General features: G+C 34.6%; 1 protein-coding gene across 1 annotated transcript in view; it reads right to left on the bottom strand.

The window, feature by feature from the left end:
* Positions 1–17,931, bottom strand: part of LOC118738605 (serine proteinase stubble) — a 46,587-nt gene that overhangs the window by 16,763 nt on the left and 11,893 nt on the right. Inside the window, exon 2 of the mRNA XM_036469537.1 lies at positions 206–253. The gene's annotated coding sequence lies outside the window, so the exon portion shown is untranslated. The remainder of the gene's footprint in view (positions 1–205; positions 254–17,931) is intronic.

The raw sequence follows: 17,931 nt of genomic DNA, 5'->3' as shown, positions 1-17,931 counted from the left end.
AGACTGTGCTGCTGTCACTTATAACTTTGTATAACTGAACAGAAATAGTGATGTGGAAATGACATATAGTCTAACGCATAAAGGTGAAGTAAGGCTCCGTATGAAGTATGTATATAATTTTCCCAGCACTCAAGTTAACCGGAGTCAATTCGTCAAAATCTTCAAGTAAATCTTTAAGAGTATTTTGATTGCTTTCACAACTTACCTTATCTCAGCCGGTATTGCACGCATTAGTGCCGTGGCGAGCTCAAATCTGCAAAGATAGAAGAAAATAGTTCCAGTTTATTAAAAGGTTGCTTATAATATAAATATTTAAATATAAAACTGTAAATGGTTAATCGAATTACCGCAACCCACACCCAAATCAAAAGAGCGTACTGGCACGAAAAATCGTATCGAACTATTTAGGTGCAACAACCCATTGCCCTACTCTCGCGTGCCGCCATATAAACGGGTATAAAAGTGTAAAATTGTATGTAACTAACTGTGTTTGAGGATAACATTCGTGTGGTCAGTTTCACTTTTGATCCATCTCAGCTATGCCTAGTCTACAAAAAAAAAAAAAAAAATAATAATAATAAAAAATGGAGGTATTCACAGCGCCTTGCAGGCTAAATGGCAGAAAGCAATTAATTGAATTTTCACCACACTGCAGGCGTTTTTGCTTAATATGCTAATGCATGGAGTGAGCGCGAGGCTGCAGGACGTTTGCGTTGTTTACTTATACATACATACATATGTATACTACACAGAGGCAGATTTAAATTTACAAAATGCACATTTATTTTTACGTTTCCATTTTTGTTCTACCTTTTTTTTCTAAGAGCGTTTGCCGCCGCGTTGCTATGGCATATTGACATATATTCGAATTTATTTTAAGCTCGTTTCGTATGAGTATTTGCTCTTTTTTACATACAAAATGCATATTTGTAGGTATGTATTTTATGTATGTATGCGAGGCAATGTGTTCGTAATAGCTAAAACGTGAGTGTAGCTCTATTGACATCGATCTCCTGTATCCATATCGATTGAGCCAACAGCGCATGCGAATGCCGAATTTGAATGTGTGTTTGTGTGTGTGCGTGTGTCTGCCAGTAATCTGCATGAATGATCAAAATTCATGCAGCCTTAGTCTCCCTTTCCACATGTGGTAATGGTGTAGTGGCAACAACATTATTGACAGCAAGCGCTCAATAAGAAAATTAACAACAAAAGGAAGTCCATATCAGCCATACAATCAGTTGGTTGGTCGACTGGCATGGGGCACAGTGTGACGAAATAGTTATACACAAACTAAAGAAAAAAAAAAAATATTTCGAGAAGTGAGCGTTGTCGTTTAAGATATTTATTTCTGGTAAATTTATAAATAAAAACTTTATTAAAATTAAAAAAAAATCGAAGAATATGACTAAATTAATCATAAAGCAAATGGATTTAAATACTTATGATTATAGGTACGAGTATGAGTACGAATACGAGTATGAACATTGGTATGAGTATAAATATGCGTATGAGTATGAGTATGAATATGACATTAGTTTTAAAAAAGCATTTGAATAGTAGTACGAATATGAGTATGACTATGAAAATCGGTTTACATGTGAATTTGACGTATATAAATTAATATCAATATGAGTATGAAAATGAATATGGGTATAATTATGAATTTGAGTACGAATATCAATATGAGTATGAATATATGTACATATAAGTATTAATGTCATTATCGAAATGGTTAGGAATATGGGTATGAATATGAATTGTTTAAAAGAAAGACGGCCATTGACTTAGGTTACTCATACGTACTGGCCAACTTTTCGTAAAGCAAACTGATGCCTTGGTTTGAAATCTTCCTAAGCATTTTGATTACTGAGCTATCTACAACTACATTGAGTGGAATCATCACATCCTGGGTCTGGACGCGATCACATTTTCTTATAAAATGAAATTATGTATATGTACAAATTCGGGAGGACCAGAGGCATATGAGCCTCAGGTTTCAAGGGCGCGATGGTGAATTCGTTTTGTTTGTTATTGGTCATAACAATGCACTATTTTAATAAATTTTGCACAACAAATTTTTTAACATTAATTTTCTTCATTGCCCACTGTTAGTTCATTTAGTTGCACAGCGCCATCAGCGAACATCAGCATCATCGCGCAACGTTTGTGCATTTGACTTTACTGGCATTTGGCAAAATATCACCATTAAGATAAAATCTGTAACTGGGCACATGGTCACATACAAACACACACACACACACACACAAACTTACTACTATGAACGCCAAGCAGCTGCTACAGCGGCACAAAGTCATAAAAAACTCATAGGCGTGCATACATACATACATATGTGGCAAGTATATTTACTTATGTATACCTTAGCTTGCCACACTAGGAGCACATGCTTAACGAGCCGGTATTATTCAAATGTGGCACGTCCAGTTTACATTGCAACAACAAGTACAATGTGTGCCAACTGCATAGCAAAATATTTATACAAACGAATATGTGTAGTATGTATGTATGTTTGTATATGTGCTTTACATACATACATACATATGTACTGTGTAGTTATTGTCCGACTGTAATTGGAAATACTCACTCTGTGCAAACTAGTTGATAAGCAGTTCATTTTTGAGTGGAATTAGTAGGAATTTATTTTATTGTAATCAGACGTGGCAAGCAGGAAGACATTGATCTATTTTTTTTGCCCATTCTTAACATATCCTGAAAGCATTTTAAGTACAGTAAATCTTTAAAGCTATTAATAGACATTTCGATGTCAAGGAAGAGTCCAACTGAGATAAAGTTAATTTACCAGAAATACTTATCTATAGGAATGTTCCAGTGGCTCTTAGCTTAATAGCAATGTGCGGTCTTAGAGGGTCTAAGAACTTTGAGCTAGGAGAATAAAATAAAAATTAAATAAATTTATATAAAAAATACTTAATGGGGGCAGTAAGAGAAATCTATACTATAATATATATTTTGATAGCCATTTCTTTGTGTTCGCAAAGCTCGAGAACGGCTGAACCGATTGTCCGTCCCGAGGGTGGTTATAGGCTAAACAATTTTCGATATATAAAGGCACGTGGCACCTCCCATTCAAACCGAATTTTCAATACTGCATGTTAGAGTTCTGGAACTTGGTATGGAGATATATAAAATCAATCGCATACTCTTGGAGATAAATTGGAGCTTTTGGAAAAGGGGGCGCGGCACCTCCCGTACAAACTGAAGTTTTCAAACTGCATATCTCTGGAAGTGTTCTTGGTTGAGTTCTGGAACTTGTATGCAAATATTTTAAACAAGATTGCCTAGTATCAAAAAAAAATAATAACACAAGGACCGCAAGGTGTATAAGTCTAAGAAAACTTATAAATAGGTGGCTATGACTTATTTCTTATGTACGTGCTCTGTTGTTTTCTCCGCCAGTCCCCAGACCATATAAATCGTTTCGACGGAGAGTTAAAGTTTTACCTTTACAATGAATATAATTCTCATGAGGATAATAATTCACTCTCATGGGAAAAGATATTTGCTCTCATTGTAGAGTATCATTTTAGGTTCCAGTACAGTTCTCTACTTGTTCTTCCTTCTGTCCCAAGCTGTGCTCTGATGGTGTTTGGTCCGGGTGCAAAGAATGGTCTATTGGTGTTGTTGCTGCCGTCTTCCTAGAAAGCCAAAGCCCTTACTCTGTAGTTCAAATCGAAAATAAGTTCTATAAGTGCTCTTGCAGCTTTCATTAGAGTTTTGTGTCGAGCGTGATGCCCAAATAGCTCACCTCCGAGACAGTGAGGACTTCTATGCCTTCGGAATTTATAGAGTCTCATGCATAAAAAGTGAGCTTATGCTCCAAGTCGATTTTCAGAATGAATTCTTGACATTGAGTCCACGCCATTAGAAAATTGAATCTTATCTTAAGCTCACTTTTTATGCAAGAGGACTATTGTTCTCATTCCTGATAGGGTTCTTCTTCTTCTGGTCATAGAATGTTGGCTGTTTTTTTTTTGGGTTTATGTGAAGGCCCGTACTCACACACCACTCCTGCACTATTATCTTTAGTTCCCTTTGGATTATGCCACATAGGGTGTTCTCGACCGTCCTTCTTGCTATTATAACTGCCTCATCCGCGTAGCCTTGGTATCGGATTCCTTTGTCTGACAACGTTTGCAGGAGTTCATCTGCAACTACATTCCAAAGATGAGGGGATAATACCCACATGTGGGCATCGCTTCGTAATTTTTAGCTCTATAGAGCTGTTACCTACTGTGTTCTTTGCTATTCTTGTTCATAACAGCGCTTTTATACATTCTATACAAATAGATGCCTGCACATCTTTTTTTTTTTTTTTGGTTTCAGTGCCACCTCATGTGAGGTGTTGTTGAAAGCTCCTCCTATATCAAGGAGAGCACAAAGCACAAGATCCCTTTAGTAATAGCTTGGGCGTTTCTCCTTGGTAGATACCTACATGTGTATATTAGTGTGTACCACTCTCAATGCAAAAAAAAAATCGGTACTGTATTTCCATAGAAAATATGTATAAAATGTATTATATTTTAAGATTTTCGGCCAAAAATATTTTAGGAATATTTTAAAAAATCTGAAAAGTCGTTTTTTTAATATATAAAATTCTTTTTTGAAAATATTTTTTTCTAAAAAAATCACCTCAGACGTACAAGAGTTTAAGATTACAAGTGCTGCATAAAAATGCTTAAAACTATTATCAGTGAAATCAAAATAATGCAATTTTCATATTTTTAAATTTTATAGTTCCGCTGGAATAATTTTAACTTATTGTGGTGATGCACCCTAATGTACATATTCGCTCTTTTGTTATTCATTTAAATTGATTGTTGTTGCCACTGCGCCTCCTATCAGTTAGCAATCAATTTTTCGCCATTTAGCTGTATTTATTTACACATTGCAAGATGTCGACATGAGGCTTGCAACAAATAAAGATCACTACCACATAACGGTCGCTATGCACTTAACAGCAAAGGAAAAAACACACAAACCAACAACAGCCAGCCATAATAGGCAATGCTAACCAAAAGAAAACTACTATTTTGCTGCAACGTAGTTCATTGATTTGTTATCTTTATTTTTATGTTTTTTACAAATGCATCCAGTGGTGCATATGTATGCTGTGAATATTTCTTGTTACCTTTGTTGTTCCTATAATAGTCAGTTTTCAGCTGATTGCTTGCCAATGTTGATATGCATTACACTCCCTTCAAACATTAATCCCCTTTCTTCACATACTCAAGAATATACACAGACGCTTACAACATCCGTTGCCGCTCTATGTAAAGCTCCTAGCAACAAACACCATTTGCTAGCCACTAGCTACTCACCACTAACCACTAAACACTTAAGAATTCGTATAATTTTTCCATTATCCTCCCTCTGTGTGGCGCGCTCGCTTAGCATTTATACCGTTGGCTCACACCCAGAAAGTGGGTCAAAATTCACCCAATAACAGTTTAATTTTTTATTATTGATTTTGTATTGAAATTCTTCTCATCTACACATGCTGTTGTTCATCGTTCATAATTTGCACGGCGACCAAATAACCAAATGGCCAAATGGCCAAATGACCAAATGACCAAATGGCCTAATGTGGCGATATGCGGTTACTCTACCTGTTGATCCAAGCATACTCCCATTTGTAGGTACATATGTATGTATGTATATATTTCTATATGAATATGACACCACCTAAGGTGTGCGAAATGGGCAATTTCACGATTAGCTGGAATTTAAGCATTTTATTTTATTTTTTTATTATTATTTTTTAATCGCTGTTTATATGATACTATTTTTGTTATTGCTGTAAATTTTGTGGTTAAACATTTTGTGGCACTTTTTTTATTTTAGTTAATGTAATATTCATCAGCAGTGTTTGGTTACATGTTGAGGCTTAATGATAATGCAGTATTACACTTCTTATATGGCTATGGAGTGAAGACAGTAGGTGTAAAAAATCAACACACCTTGCGTGTGAAAAAAAGTTTTAATTTAACACAGTTAAGTCTCTAATTACTAAAAAAAAAGCTTTCGCCATAGTTTTAGTGGGTAAAGACCTGCAAGTTCTAAACAAACTTTTACAAAATGCTCTGTTGAGAGCTGAACGAAGGAGAGTGAACTAAATGCCAATACTGCCAAGGCAATCATGGTTCTCTTGACGAATAAAAACATAGTTCCTCGATTCCAGCTTCCTTCATTACATGGTGACACCGTCAGAAAAAATTAGAAAGCTGCGTATCATTTTTTATAGAAGACTCAGCTGGAAACGCGAAGTGGAAGAAAGATACAGGAAGGCCAGTAATTAATGCTCTAATGCTCTAGTTACGAGTATATTATGTTTGCAAATCTGCAGCAAGTTGAAAATGGGACCCTAAACCACGTACACTGAGAAAAAACCAACCCAAAATTTGTTAATACTATAACCAAACTCAAACTTAAAAAAAGGAATCAAAGTGATGTTTGTTTAATATTAACAATGCAACAAAATATAAACCTTTACACTTCACAGATGCTCTTTCATAATTCTTCGATACTAAATCAACATTTTTATTATCATTTTGACATGTTGCCTCTGACGGGATTTGAACCCGCACCTTCTAAAAGCTAGCAAATAACAGCAAGCATCTCTGCACACTCAGCTAAAGTCATTCTGTTAATTTATCCTCAAATGTTGAACTTGAAATAAATTTTCCACCTCGTTTGATCGTGTACTGCACTTCGCAGATGCTTTTTCGTAATTCAGAAAAAAAAAAACAAAAAAAAAATAGATTTACATGTCGCATCTGTAGATCTCCACTTTGCAGCAGAGCCACTTGCAAATTGCACTTTATTACATTAAAATGTAATGGGCCTTAAATCTGCACACTTAAGATTTTTTCAAAATTTAAAAATCAGCTATTTTCTCAGATTGTCAGGTCACTTTCTCAGTTTGCTGAATAGCCCTTATATCCAGAAAACGCTGTTTAAAACCCGAAATTATATTTACATCCGGGAGACCAATAAGGAAACAAAATTTCAGAATTTTATTGATTTCAGCAGGTTTCTTTAACACTCTAAGGTTTCTTCTACTATTTGATTTGCTCAGAATTAATATTACTAACCTGACTTCTTTCATTAGCCAACCTACATTTCGCAGGAAACCACTAAATGTAACTAAGAGAAAAAGTAAGTTTCAATTAAAATCACAAAACCGTTAAATGTTACAAGTGGTTGCCAATAAAATGAAAATACGTGAAATTAAAACAAAAAATACAATAACCACAAATAAAAGTCATCTCGTGGTAGTAAAATGTGATATTTTTGACTGAACCGAATTGAAAAAAAAACTTGCGATATATGTACATATGTAAGTAGAAGTTTAAAGAAGGGCACTGTGCAATCGGAATGCTGTGAACTATTTTTAACCGACTTCAAAAAAAGAGAAGGTTATCAATTCTTTCGTCGGAATATTTTATTTTTATTTTTATTTATTTTTTTTTTATGTATGTTACCGCATAATTTTTGACCACGTTAACCAATTTCGAGAATTCTTTTTTCATCGGAAAGGTGGTACCTTAAGGGTAGTCCGGTACTAATTTTGTTTAGATTCGATAATTCGATCATGAAGAAATTAACGGTACACCAAAACTTTTATATGAGAATTGAAGTCAGCTGTGTTCTTGGCTTTAAAAATATATATTTTTTTTATATTTCAGGAAAAATGCGTTTTGCACATAAATGGCGTAAAGTGTTGGTCTCAGCAGAAGGCAACTAACGGTTACGGTGTCAAATAAGAAGTAAAAGGAATTAAATGAATGAAAGGTAGAATTGAATATACATACCCATAAACACAAAGGCATTTAAACTTAATTACAGTTATAAGTTGCGTAGTTTTACAGTAATTATGCAACTTAATACTGGCTTCCTAAAAAAGAACAAGCTTTTTGCTAACTCATGGCATTGAACTTGCCTTGCAAATGACGGCCAACTTCAAATTACGATTATGCAAGACAATGGACGGTTTGTTACAATCCAAAGTGTAGCAGAAGAATGAAAAAAAAAAACTTCAACAAATGAATAACGAAAAGCAAATAAATAATAAACAAAGCCATGCGTTAACCCGAACGGCTAAGCACCTCAATATTATACACATACATATACGATACCTTTCCTCCCAGAGTTGCCAAATTTCATTTGATTTATGTAAAGCTTGTGAATCCGTATCGCGCATAAAATTTCGACAATTATTTTTGCACCCTGTAACGCTAAAAAAGGCACTAACTTCAAAAAATAAAACCTTATTCTACATATGTATGTATATATGCCAAGCTATCTCCAGACAGCTTGCATGCTCGTCTTGCTCAACCATTTGCATTATTTCGTCCACATTTCCAGTGACTGGCCGACCAGAGCGATATGAATTTCAAAAATGAAAAAATAATAATTTGGAGGCAGTTTAAAAAAAAAAAAACAAATTTATGCAAATCAAATCCGTCTGATGGATTCTTTGTATGCCGAAGAGTTGAGTAGAAATGAGTGAATTAAATCCCGGAATATGATTCGTACAGAAATCCTGACAATTTAAAATTTAATCAAACTTTTTTTTACTATTTCGGAATTTTTTCATTTATTTCTGCCTCACTCACTGATATGATGTAGAAATGATCAGACGAACTGTATTTGCATTAATGCATGTTTTTTGGAAAAAAATACGTCCAAATTAATTTAATTTTAAATTTTGAAAAATGAAGAATCTACAAGATGAGCTTGGTTCCGTTTTACAGTAAATTTTACCGAAGCAATTTACGTGAAAAATGATTTTAATTTTTTTAAATTTATATGGAAATTGACAAAAAATATAGAGTTTAAACTCGCATTTTTTTAACCGTGTAATAGGTTTTCAAAAAGTGCAGTTGTTCCAAATTTAAAAATTAAAGATCATTTCAAATAAAAATTTGGCTTAAAAATTGCACGATTTCATCCGACATGGCAACTCTGCTTCTTTCAACTTTTTGAGCTGGAAACCTTTTTTTTTTGTTTAATTTTTGTGAAATGGCCGGCTACTCTATTACGAGGTGCTAATGACCCATCATTATGAATTATTTGCGAGAATACATAATAATTTCAGATTCCAACGAAAAACCCGAAACGTAGTTATTTAGTAAGTGATACAAGTTGGGCACAGAAGGCGATGAGTACAAAGGAAAAATAGTTAATGTCCGCACGCAACCAAAACACACGCGTGCCACTTGCGTGAATGAGCGCATTTTAAATGAGAACAATAAAAAAATAAAATATGTGCAAGAATAGAGAAGTGGACAAAAGTTGAGAATAAAGAAATAAAAAAAATATTAGAATTGAGTATTAGTCACTTTAAAGATTCATTGCAGATCAAACAGAGTTGAAATATGCAAAAAGTTGTTTGGTAGCCATCAACTGCTTTACAAACATAAATGATGCACACATTCGAAGTTATGTATGTATGTATGTATGCTCTCAGTACACCACTGAATACTAAATAAAAAAAAAGCTGCGCAGCTACCGCTCAAGAAATAGCGGTCATGTCAGCAATTGACATTCCAGCGGCATGATTGCTTGCTAGACGCCGACTGGCTGGCTGACTGGTAATTGGACGCGATATCCGCTTGATTCACCGCTGTTGCTGCTGCTGCTGCTGCCTACTATGTAGCGGCAACAAGTTGGCGCTGCCTGACATGTTGAATGCGTTGCAAGTTGCAAGTTTTGAAGTTAGATGATCGTCAAGTGGCAAACGACGCACAACGACCGCAAAAAATAATTGCGTAATTTGCGACTGCGACGCTGCTTGAAATACCAGCTGACAAGTTGTGGCCATAAAGAGGAAAAAAAGATTAAATTTAAAATATAAAAGTAAAAAAAGACTTACATAAACACATTTCGAATACAAACAACAACAACAACCAACTGAGAACGGTAGCCAAGAACTCACTTATCGATTTCCGTGTTGCCGACGGGGTACGGGAAGTAGCGGAAGATATAAAATCAGTACCAATAATTTCTTTGTAGGAAAAGGAATGAAAAGAAAATATTTTGAGAAAAGTTAGGAAATAAAACTCGAAACAAATGTACACTAGCGGCTAAAAGTTTTTTATCTCGAGGTGAATGAAGCCGAGGCCGTTCGGCTATCAGAGGAGTTGCTTAAATCCCTTGTCGTAGTGAAAGAATTAACTAGCAAAGCGCTGCGAAAGTACTGCAAAAGGTCTGAAAGTCTAAATTTTCGATCGATGGAGAGTTCCTTGCATAAACATCTGCATCGACCCTTTGGTCAAGCTTCGACCCATACGTGTAAAAGTTCGCTGTTGTTTTCTTCCAACAACTACCTTTCGACCGTTCATCCCTTAAAGGAATGAGAGTGCAATGGTGCAATTCTGGACCCGCGGTGATCGAAACTTTTCACAATAACAGAGTATTCAAATACTGAGGCAGCTATGTCTGACTGTAGTCCATGTCGACGCTAAGACTGGAAGTGACTCCAAGTGCCATACTGATTCCGATGCAGCAGTTCCAGAGCATTATGGGTTAAACTGCAACACCATGTAGTTAGGAAGTAATCGCACCTCTATCAGTACGCACAAGGCAAACACCTTCAATCGAGTGAAGAGTTGCGTTTGAGGATATTTTACTTCCTTCTGAATAAAATCAGTCTTACTCGGACTGCCAGCGAGAAAGAAGGGGTGTCGAGGGGGGGGAGGGAAATTGTAGATTATTATTAATCGCATACAACAAGCTTCTTGAAGGTATGCAACAATTCTGCCTACAATCTCTATTTACAAAGAAATTTGCATTTTTCATGAAATCGGCTTCTATTACTAAGCCCATTAGATGCATTGACATTGCAATTATGTGAACCACGTCGCCATGTGCAGAATGAAAACTCCCTGCCAGCGGCATTGCTTTGATTACATGCTACATATGATTGTACATTATGGAGGTCCGAAAAAAAAAATTCCATGTGAAAAAGTAAAGTCGGAATTTTTATGCTCTCACTCTCTAGGATTGGTCTATACCCCAAAAAAATATACTCCTACTTCTTTATTTTGAAATCAAAAGATATTTAGAGCTCGCTCAAATCTAATAAGTTTTTCATAGTAACTATATCTTATAGGCCCGCCAAAACCCCCAGAAAATGCCATGAAAGTGGGCATTAAATAAAAAATCTGCGGTATTAAATAAAAAATTGGGTATTATTATTGGAAGTCTCCTGAAGAGAACCAGCGTTTTCCGATCGAAAACTAATGATTTTCAAGAACTCTGTACCATTTCTACAAAAAGTTGTTTTTTCCCCATATAAAATAGATGGAAAATTTTGAGCGCTTTTAGGGAACTCAATGTAAATATTTTTTGATTTCAAAATAAAACAATAAGGCTATATTTTTTCGATAGAGAACAATCCTAGGGGGGGAGAGCATCTGACTTTACTTATTTTGGACCACCCTAATGTCCGCATGTGTGTCGTCGACTTGTCCGCATTCAATTTTGTATTAGCTCATTCCATCGTAGCTACACTCACTCTTTGTTTGTTTCAATCTTCTTTGCTGGATTTCGTTTTACTCTTTTCTTTTTTTATATCTCTTTCTCTAAGCAGCCACTTCCGTCGCCTGAGGCATGCGTTATCAGCAGCGCCCACTTGTTGCACCTTTCTCATTTATTTTATTCATTCCAGTTAATTGCAAGACTTTTAAGCTGCCGCTGCAGAGTAGGCTGCTCGCGTCGACGCGTCACTTCGAGTTTGACTAATGTCAATGGGAGTAATACGAGACGGCGGGCTGCTACATATATTTAATTTTAATTTTATTTTTTGATAGTGGGATATTAGATAGTCTTGGGGCGTATGCGGCATGCCATACAAATAGTAGCGCGGAACAAAAACAAAAAAAAAAATATATAAAAATGTTTCTTTATATACAGATACCCGTACATGCATGCAATTATATAAGTGTATGTGTGCGCTTTCAGATAAGTGAATTGGCCAGCAGTGTTTGTTTGTTAGTTACATCAGCCGCAGCTTCTTGCCTCTTGCCTTGGGTGGCGCTTTTCTTTTGAGTTAATTTTTTACACTAAGCCATTTGCCTTTTTTTAATTTCAGCTTGCTCGTCTTCTTCACTATTTCTTCCTCCTTTAGGCCGCCACTTCTCTTATAATTTGATTAGTTTTAATTGTAAGTACTATGTGGCATGCTACAAATAGCCAGCAAGAAGAAGTTCAGCACACTAGATACTCTGTTAATGAACAAAATTTGCAAGCGTTAGAGTAAATGCAGAAAATTGCACTATATTTACTATATACCAACTGAACTGAGAAGATAACAGCAGCTTCGCTATTATCCAAAGATTTGCCTAATCAAGTTTAATTAGCGCTAAATTTTGTTCATGTGAAAATTCTCGCAAGACTATCTACTAATAATACAATATAAATTTTCCAGGTATTATCCGCAAAATAGCTGAATTTTCTTGGCAAAAACAAAACTAGTACAAAATTCTGGTTCAACTTTTTAAATCAAATTACATACATTCTGTTAGTTATGAGTGAAATATTTTGCTCCGGTCACTCTAATTTTAGCGAATAGATGGGTGAGTGTTTAATTGTGTGTGTTTGTTGCTCTTTCACGTTAAACCGTATGTTTTTATGAATTTTGGCACGCAGATAGGTTATGACATGAATTAATATATAGGATATTTTTTAACGAGAGTTGCCACCTATTTAAAAAGTTAAAATCAAAAAATTAATAAGTAGAATAAGTGCCAAACGAAAGAGGTTTAAAAACTGTTTATTTCGAAAATATTTTATTGGAAAGGGTTGCCACCTTTAAAAAAAAGTTAGAATTGATTAATTAATAAGCTAAATAAAATATCACAATAATGTGGCAGTCAAAAAAAGGGTTCAGAAACGAGTTACTTCAAAGTTATTTTTTAATAGGGTAGCCACCTGTTCCAAAAGTTACAATCTACTTAAACAATAAGCTAAACGAAATATTTTAATGCGAGTATAAAACGAGAGAGGTTTCAGAAAGCTTTATTTCAAAAATATTTTTTACTTTTCGTCAAAACAAGTTTAGTTATTGTAAAAAATATAATTTCTGTTTTTGTTATTGGTTTCCTCAAAGCTACTACCCTTACCTCTGCTGTGATAAAACTACAAAAAATGCTTAAGAAACATTCATCTTCGATAGAAAGTGGTAGTCGAAACTCATACCTATGCACATTAGAGTGGTCCTTAAATGTAGGAAGCCCCTACGTCAATGCTAATATAGTCGAAGATATCACATATAAATTTTGGCCCCGATTGAAGTTCAGATAACCCCATGAAAATGTCTTAACCGACTCCAATCTGCACCAAAATATATATGTGATAACTTCGACTAACATAGTATTGATTTTGGGTATTAGATGAAAAAGAAATTTTATTTTAATTTTTTGGGTCTTTATAGGGGAATCTTAACTTTTCCCCAGTGCGACACACCTTAACCGTCTTCAATCGGGACCAAAATTTATACATATGTGATATCTGTGACCGTGGTATTACCGAGTTAGGGGGTGAGACTGAAAAAATTGTCAATCTAATTTTTTAAGGACCACCCTAACTTACATACGTAGATTCAACTCATATATTTGTATGGCTATAGTTAGTGTGGCGCCCCATTTCGTTGGCTTACTCTGCGGGGTATTGTACCTACTTAATATTGCTATCATTACCAGCAGTTTTACATTGTAACGCTTCCGCTGGCTGCACTTGCCCTGCTTGGCGAAGGTAAATGGATCTTCGTGTGTTTGTTGATCTGTTCTTTTTATGCGCTTGAATTATAAACAGTTTTTGTTGTTTCATGATACTGATCAGAACACACACACACAATACAGTCTGTCTTTTTTTAGCGCATTCACATTCAATTTCTTAATTATCCACTTTAATAACCATATCGGTAACAACTTCACAAACAACACAAAGAAGTATAAATAAACAATAACAAACCAAAAGGGAACGAATTGTGTGAGAACAACAAAGTAAAAGCCGGTAATACATACCACCACCAACGTCTGTATGTATATATTACGACTAATATACATACATGCATATGCATGTGCACCAAGTAAATATACACGTATGTATGTGTTTGCGTATGAATACGTGATAAATTTAACACTTAAATATTCCCATTAACCTATATTACAAGCTGAACTGCTCAATCTGGCCGGCCAAATGATGCTTGGTCTGGTCTGAGTTGCTGGGTCACCCGGCATTCGAGTAGTGGCTGGCATATGGTTGCGAAGGTTAATTAAATTCAATGTGGTGGCTACTTTGCAACAACAACGTCACAGCGGCAAGTGGCAGCGAAATGAAAAGTCATAGGAAGACCCATAAAATTACATACAATAAATTAGTTAAGAGAATTCGAAAAATCAAAAAAAAAAGAAAATTTATATTGAAAAGAAAAATTTTGAGTGGGAAAAAATTGTTAATTTTTGAGTATGAGTGGGTGTTGTTAGTTATCGGAAATGTGGTCGGACTTTTGTAATTTGTTTACAAGAAGACACATTTGCTTGTAGGCGAACAGACAATTTACTTCAATATATAATATATTAAAAGTGAGGCACCTTATAATTCAATACAAAGAAAATCAACAAATTACATAAAGTAATAAAAATTCTTATCAAATAAATTTAGAGGCCTTGTTTTGAAGTTTGAACACATTTTATGTGAGATTATTTTTTAAACTAAAAAAAAAATACAAAAAAAATTTACCCTAGGTACTCGTAGTATAAAACTAAAAATGTGTACGAAAGTTTTAGCTCAGACGTCCACACTCCTAAAAAAGGTAGTCATAGAAGCTTAAATTAATTTTAAAACAGGAAAATAAAAAAAAAATATTCAAATCGAGTAACTAAAGAAAACTATTTAAATATCGATGGCTGAGTGGAAGATCGACCTATCTCGGCAGCCAGTTCGAAAACGCTCTTTCTCAAAAAACTTTTCAAGAACGCCCTATTTCAGAATTTAATTAAAAAATACCCTATCTCAAAATTCGGTTCAAGAACGCCCTCTCTCACTTCAAAATGTATAGAAAATATGCTGATATAGGGCGTTTTTGAATCGGCAGCTGAGATAGGGCGTTTTTGAAACGAATTCTGAAATAGGGCGTTTTTGAAAAGTTTTTGGAGATAGAGCGTTTTCGAACTGGCTGCCGAGATAGGTCGATCTTCCACTCAGCCATCGATATACTTTCCTGTGAAAATATTAAAAAAAGTGTTACCACCTAGCAACAAATCTAAAATCAATTCAATTTTTAAATGAAACGAAGTTTTGTATCATTGTTAAAAGTTTTCAGGTGTGAGATAGGGGTTTGATTCAAACATTGTTATTTACTTCAGGTTGCCATCTTTCACAAAATTAGAGTTCATTAAATAAGTTGATTATGAAAGATATTAAAATGTGGGAACCAAACGGAAGGTTTAGAAAAAAATATTTAAAAATAGAGTCGCCACCTAACTGAAAACTTAAATTAATTAAATTTATAAGTGAAGCAAAATTTGGTACCGATGTTAAGAAAATAAAAAACGAAACTTTTATTCATACGTGTACTTCTATTTATTTAAAGTTGCCACATGTTACATAATAAGAGTTTATAAAATAAATGATAATTAAAAATATTCAAATTGGCGTAGTAAATGGCGCACGCCACAAATTGGCCAAATACTAACAAATTGTGTAAGCGCCTATTTATTAGTAATATTATAATGTAGAATTATTTAACAATGGAGTTGCCACCTAACTAAAAATCTAAAATCAATAAAAAAAATTGAACGTTGTTAAAAAATTAAAACAACAGAAAAGTCGGATTTTTTTTTTGTGAATTTGGGATTGCCGACAAAATTGAAGTTCATAATTTAAGCGAATTATGAGAGTTGTGCAATATAGGGTACGTATCGCATATTTTTAAGAAATCTGCACTACGCGTGTAGAGGTTGCCAGCTTTGCAAAAAAAAATTTATTAATGGCAAATCTTATATGTTTGGGTAGAGGAAAGGAAAGCGATAACTCAGTTGAAAATGGGAAGTATTTTTAATACTGTTCTCTTTTTAGCCGACTTCAAAACAAGGGAGGTTATAAATTCGTCGAAATATTTTTTTCATATTTTTTTTGTGTTACCGGATACAAAATTTATTGAGATTTTTTTTTTGCCGGAAAGGTGGCAACTCAAAAATTATTCCATACTAATTTGATTTAGTTCCGATCATTAGATGATGACGAAACTGGAGGTCCTACTAAAATGTATTTTTTTTTTCAAAATTCCTGTTTTTAATATTTATAAGTTTCTGCATTCCTTTGTATTCGCATATGTGTAACGGTATTTACAATCGTTGTCATTATCGTCATGGTTACCGTGTATTATCTTTATCGATTTTGTTATCGTTATCGTTGACCTCATAGTCATTTTCATTATCTTTATAGTAAGCGTCATAACTTTCGTTATCGTAACTATTATCGTTATCAAAAATGTATTGGTTATAGTGTTAAGCCTGCTACAGTACCCACGTGTGTCAACGAAAGATCTCGTGTAAAGTGAAGATCTTCGTTTGTAGGAATTCAATGAGTGTCGGTTGTGGTTATGGGAACAGCGTAGCTCCGGAATTGGTCTATGATCACGTAGAACTGTCTTCTGACTTGTCCAGAAGGTGGCTCTGCTTTCAGTATCTCTTTGGGTGTTCTCTGCCGTAGCTGTCAAGTGAGAATTAGTTGCTGAGCAAAGAATTTACACATTATTGGAGTCATCGAATACCTCTACGTAATTACATGTTCTTCTACCAAAATATTTCGGTAAAAAAATAAGGTTTCCATGAGCTGGTCTGATTTGAAAATATCTCAAAAAATCTCAATATTTTTGATCCGTTGATAACATATTTAAAAAAACTTTTAAGCAGATCTTTTAAACTTTAACTCTTATATCATCTAGGATAATTTTTTGGAAATTTTTTTTTAAAACTAATTTTATTTATACAATTTATTTTTATAAAATTATTTTATAGAAGTCTTTTTACATAATAAATTTTACAATCCTAATAGACAAAATGTAGATTTTTTATCTAGAGCGACATATAATATCTTTCCGGTAAAAAACCAAGAAAAAACTAAAGAAAAATTTTAAAACTAACTTTATTTATAAAAAATTTTATTTATAAAATTATTTTAGAGAAGTGTTAATATATAATAAATTTTATAATCCCAAAAAAAAAACTAAAACCGGCGGCACACTTTGACACCGTTCAGTTATCCTCCTTTTCGAACTACGTATTTTCGTCGGTAGTAGCCTGCTTCTACACAGTGCAAGGCATTTACACAGGAGATTTAAGACCGTTCCCTCCTCTTCGTAGTTCTTAGAGGTTCTACAACATCTTCGGAAAGGCACGTCGGGCCTTTATGCATGCTTGCCTATTAAACATAGCCCACACAACGTTATATATATCGTCTTTTATCCTCTCTTCTAAGAGAGTTTGCACTTCATGACCGCTTCCGATCCCAATTAGGCTACGTCCACCTTGAAATTCGAAAAGTCGTACTTTGATTCCATCTCTCATGAAAGCATGCCAGTGGCAAATGGCATACCAGTGCATTCTTTATCAGAAAGTATCTGTTAAGTCGTGCCTTTCGTTGCAAGTTCATCTGTCATGCAGTTGCCCTCCATGTCCCTATGATCGCGGTCCCAAGTGAGATGAAGTCTGTTCTGCTTGGCCATCTCCTCTAGAAATAGGCAATTTAGCGCAATCTTTTAGTGAAACGTGAAAAAGCTCAGAGCTTTTGTTGCAGCCTGGCTATCACTAAAACTGAAGACGTCTCTTCACAGCAGCATTCATTATAGCTGACACTTCAGCTTTGGATACGCTACAGAAG

The sequence above is a fragment of the Rhagoletis pomonella genome, unplaced genomic scaffold (genome assembly GCF_013731165.1).
Source record: "Rhagoletis pomonella isolate Grant_MI unplaced genomic scaffold, Rhpom_1.0 Rhpom_scaffold_00001, whole genome shotgun sequence".
In the NCBI taxonomy this organism is placed as follows: domain Eukaryota; kingdom Metazoa; phylum Arthropoda; class Insecta; order Diptera; family Tephritidae; genus Rhagoletis; species Rhagoletis pomonella.
The sequence above is the reverse complement of the archived record's forward strand: the minus strand, read 5'-3'. Positions and strand labels throughout refer to the sequence as shown.